The 5,287-nt window shown below is 49.0% G+C and overlaps 1 pseudogene; it reads left to right on the forward strand.

The window, feature by feature from the left end:
• Positions 1-1,954: 1,954 nt before the first annotated feature.
• On the forward strand, positions 1,955-3,763 carry LOC122095511 (annotated as a pseudogene).
• The last annotated feature ends 1,524 nt before the right edge of the window (positions 3,764-5,287 follow it).

Below are 5,287 nucleotides of genomic sequence, written 5' to 3' on the forward strand. Positions count from 1 at the left end.
TCTCCAGTATGAGAGCAGCAGAGGACATGGCTGGGTGTAATCCAGAGATAAGTGCAAATGGGGAAGGAGCCTTGCCACCCTGGCCCCATCTCTGTCCTCAGCTGTGGCTTTGTCAGTCCCTACACATCCACATCTGAACAGCAGATTCCTTGAGGTCCACGGCCTGACTAACAGGTCCAAGGGACTGCCAAAAATATTCTGGTTCTACCTGAGAAGCATGGCTTGTGTTCCTTCTGAGAAGGAACAGACAGGGAAGGGTCCCCTGACCTAGTGGTGGGGAAGCAGAAGTGATTGGGAAGGTTCAATGGCAGTGCAGGACTGAGGTACTATTGGCGTTTTTCTCATTGTAAAGCACCTTGATCAAGTGGCTAGGTCCTTTCCCTCTGAAAGGAGGTTAGGAAACAGAGCTTGTGTCTATGCTGTCCTCAGAATGCTGGGAATTGAACTCAGACACTTTCACACAGTAGAAAACTGCTTTAACCACTGATCTACCTCCTCAGTCGTTGGCTTTCTTTTGAGACAATCTCACTATGAAGTTAAAGTCTGGCCTCCAGCTGCTGTCTACCTATCTCTTCCACCTAAGTGCTAGAATTACAGATGTGGCCCAGCCCATCTACTCTTGTTTTCCCCTTGAGATCTGCTTAGAGCCAGGTCATCTTCTAAGTAAGAATTCATCAAGGCACTTGGATGCAGAAGCATTTCCCTGTCCATCCATGGCTGGCTCAGTCATCTAAGTCTCTACATGAAAGTCAGGCACACATCCATGCTGCGCATCTCCTGGATCTGCCTAAGATGCCACTCCTGTGAATAAAGCAAGGCCTAGTCATTCCCAGAGAGGAAGAAGCCCCAGAGAGTACACTATTGATCCCCTAGTGAGGATGTGGTTAGTAACACAAGCCCTGGACATGTAGACTTTGCACCAAGACCTCAGGTGAGCTTCTTTTGTCCTGAAGTGTGAAGTGGTGGCCTGATTATCTAGCACTTATACCAGTGGGTTGAGAGCCCAGGATGTGGCAGGTAGAAGTGCATGAGGGTACAGCAACAAAGTCCCATTAGGGACTGGCCTAGCCACCCACTTCTTGGTCTAGCACACATAGGTTTTTTGACAGTGTGAGAAAAAGGAAGAGGGAACAGAGCCAGCATTCCAAGAGAGGTTTTCTAGGTCTCTGAGGCTCAGCTGTGCTCTCTGCTGGGCAGTGGCCCTCAGGATGTTGGCATAGATGCATTAGAGTCTCTGGTGTGCATGGTACATGAAACACTTTCAGCTTTTGCTGGCTGCAGAGCAGGCCAACCTGCAAGCAGGCATCAGGCAGCAGGCATAGCCTGGCACTCAACCAAAGACCCTGATGTAGGCTACCCAAGGTAGAAGGTGAAAGGTAAGAGTGGGTTTTACAGACACACACTGAGTAAGAGATCCTGAGGGAGGAACCCGTCCAGCTGTTGCTCCAACCAGCCCTGCAGTGGATGGTGCTCAAGTCTGAGACTCAATTTAAAGTCGCATGAGCAGAGTACAAATCCATACATTCCAGCCGAGTGACCTTCAACCAATGCCAGTCTTCGCACTTAAGAATAGTAATTCCTCTCTATAAAATGGGCTTATTCACCACTGGCAGCAAGTATGGCGGCCTTTCGGTCATCACGGTCAGCAAAGGCAGCCTGGAATGTGGCCACCCAATGGTGGTGGTGCCCTATGATGACAGGCCACAGTCTCCTTGCCACCATTGGCCAGCACCTGGAAGCCCACTTGGGTACAGTACCCCAGCTCAGCAACAGCCACTGGCCCAGCACACAAGAATTCTCCTTGGGGGATGGGGATGGCAGCGGCGGCTGGCGATGAGCGGCGGGAGCGCGTGAGGAGCAGGCGGACAAGGCTGGGGGGCCCAGGAGCGCCAGCCGCAGGGCAGAGGGTGGGGGCGCGAGCACAGCGGGCGGCGGCGAGGCGGCAGCAGAGAAGATGGTGGACAGCGACAGCGGCAGCGAGCGCGGCGGCAGTGGCGGCGGCGGCAGCTGGCAGGGAGGCTTCCAGCCCGCACCCCATGGTGGCGGCGAGCAGGAGACGCAGGAGCTGGCCTCGAAGCGGCTGGACATCCAGAACAAGCGCTTCTACCTGGACGTGAAGCAGAACGCCAAGGGCCGCTTCCTGAAGATCGCCGAGGTGGGCGCGGGCGGCTCCAAGAGCCGCCTCGCGCTGTCCATTTTGGTGGCAGCCAAGTTCCGCGACTGGCTGCTCGACTTCATCCAGCACTATGGGCAGCTGGGCCCCAGCAGTCCTGAGCAGCTGGCAGTGGGCACAGAGGAGGGCGGCGGGCCCGGCACTCCTCAGTTCAACCACTTTGGAAAGCAGTATGGAGGTTCCTCAAAAGACTTCACATAGAACTCCCCTATGACCCAGCAATCCCACTTTTGGGCATTTACCCAAATGTTTATAAACAAGACCACACTAAAGCTACCAGCACAACTATGTTTATTGCAGCATTATTTACCATAGCTAAGATATGGAACCAACCCAGATGCCCCTCAGTAGATGAATGGATCAAGAAAATGTGGTATATATACACAATGGAATTCTATGCCTCCATCAGAAAGAATGACATTTCCCCATTTGTTAGGAAATGGAAAGGCTTGGAGAAAATTATATTAAGTGAAGTAAGCCAGGCCCAAAGAAACATAGGTCCCATGGTTTCCCTTATTTGCAATATCTAGTACATCTATGAGTCAAGCGGAAAAGGTCAGATAATGTGATGTTAGGAAAACGAACCCTTAAATATGTATTTTAATGTTTTTTTTCTTTCATGCATGTGTTTCTAACGCATTTATAAGATTATTTCTTTGTTGCTTTGTATGTCCCTCCCGCACAGTGTAACCCCCGCTTTCACTATATTTGATGTCAGTATAAGTTGTGGAGGAGATGGGGACAAACAAGTCGTTTAAGGATTCAGGTGGACCTGTTGCAACCATGAGAAGTACAAAATGTCATGTCAAAAACGAGCTTTACAATGTCAGTGTGTGGAGGGGGAAGGATTGGGCGGGGGGGACGGGGGAGGTTGGGAAGGGAGGTGAAGGGTAAACAAAGGAGGAGGCTGCAATGCTTGGTAAGAAATGTATGCATTATCCTGCCCATGTAATTGTAACCCCTCTGTACAGTATGTTCTCAAATAAAATAAAATTAAATTAAAAAAAAAAGAGCGAGTTCCTGGTGCGCGAGAACTGCAAATACTACCTGGATCTCAAGGAGAACCAGCGCGGCCGCTTCCTGCGCATCCGCCAGACCCTCAACCGCGGCGGCGGCGGCGGCTTTGGCGCAGGCCCCGGGACTGGTGGCCTCCAGAGCGGCCAGACCATCGTGCTGCCTGCGCAAGGTCTCATCGAATTCCGACATGCTCACCAAGCTCATCGACGACTAGGGAGGCGAAGAAGACGAGCTGGCCGGAGGCCCAAGAGGTGGTGCCGGCAGCCCCGGGGGGTTGGGGGGCTGTGCGGGGAACTCCCGGAGGGCACCTCTATTACTGTGGACTCCAAACGTTTCTTCTTCGATGTGGGCTGCAACAAGTACCGAGTTTTTCTACGTGTAAGTGAGGTGAAGCCGTCCTACCGCAATGCCATCACCGTGCCCTTCAAGGCCTGGAGCAAGTTTGGTGGCGTCTTCTGCTGGTATGCGGATGAGATGAAAGAAATCCAGGAGCAGCAGAGGGATAAGCTTTATGAGTGTCGTGCTGGGGGGGAGGGTGAGGAGTCCTAAGGCGTAGAGGTAGATGAGGATTGAAATGGCAGCTTTCCCCCCTGGCCTCCCCCACCCTGTTACCCGCGCCCCCCATCCCCCATCCCACTGGCTAGTTCCCATTCTTGCTCATTCCCCTGTGAGCTAGTGGAGAGGGAGCCCGGGAGGCCACCAAGGGAGAAAAAAAAAAAACCAACAAAATTAAAGAAAAATAATATAGTTAAGAGAAATAACCATAAGACAACAGTCTTGAACATTGAGTAAAGCAGTAAAGTTCCAGAAATTGACAGCAACCTGCAAAGAGAGGACAACAGCATCTCCTCACCTGCAAGAGTCTCAGCTTCTATTTCCCACCCGAGGTTCCTAAGCTCATCTAGATAATCCTGAAGGGGATAGATTTCGAGTCTGGGCCCCTAAACACATCTGACTTACCCAGATCCATCTGTGTATAACAGTTGAATTTGTGTTGTACCTGGGTAAATCTAAAGTATCTCTCCAGGCCTAGCCGCCGTTGCAGTGTCTATCCTTCACCTTCATTGTAATCAGCCTTTTGGATCGAGATCTGCACAGAAATTCTTGAGACAGAGAGACCTTTGCAGTTACCCAGTCCTGAGAGTCCAGGTTTATGAAAAGGAATGCAACTTTACACAATCATGGACAAGGCAAAAAAGAATTCAAGAAGCCATCAGCAAATCAAAACAAATTGGATTGTTTTTTAATGGTTTTGCATGGAATCTGGCCCCATGTCTTTTCTTTGCAGAATTGTTTTCCAGGATGTGAAAATTCAAAAGCCAATGCTTGAACTAGAGAATTCATTACTAAAATAGTTTAAAAGTTGGGCAAAAGGAATTTTTTTTTTCAAAAAATAAAAGCAGTTTTACATTGGGGGTTGCTGAGGTAGGCACAATAAGTCAGGCATAAAGCACAAGGCAAACTCGTTGAGTGGATGGGTTGCTGCTCACTAAAGTTCTTCCCTTGATCTCTAAAGGTGGAGGTCATTACCAAGAAGTGGCATTGGTGTGAATGAGAGCCAGATCCCATGGCTCTACTATATGAGCCAGTGAATTGTGGCTAATTTGGCTGTTACAGCCACTGGTTGGCTGCATTTTTAACTGTAAAACTTGATGATTTTCTGCAAAAGGAACAGTATGGCTACAAGCCTGAGCTTTAATGGAATATGCATCCTCACAGAGAAGTTGGAAATAACTAAAACTGAAGTCTTAATTCACCTTCAGTTTAATCTCTGGATTTGTTCAAATACTAAAGATCCTCAGGTTCAGAATTCCAGCATCATTTCTTCTTTAAAACAAATTTTTAAGAACTTGATCCATCTTATTAGTACCTCACAATCAAAGTTGGCAAATGATGGATGAATGATTCAAGCAGTGCACCCGGTGGAAGCTGAAATCCATCTGTGAATGGAACTGATGTGAACGTGAATATGCTGACTATATCCTGGAAGCATTTTTATACCATCTTGAAATTGCAACATACTGGCATTGGCCAGTTTATCCAGCTGTCTTTCAAGAATAAAAGTTGGGGTTTTCATGGATCGCCTCTTCTATATTT

The sequence above is a fragment of the Dipodomys spectabilis genome, unplaced genomic scaffold, assembly GCF_019054845.1.
Source record: "Dipodomys spectabilis isolate Male_0828 unplaced genomic scaffold, ASM1905484v1 ptg000355l, whole genome shotgun sequence".
Lineage (NCBI taxonomy): Eukaryota > Metazoa > Chordata > Mammalia > Rodentia > Heteromyidae > Dipodomys > Dipodomys spectabilis.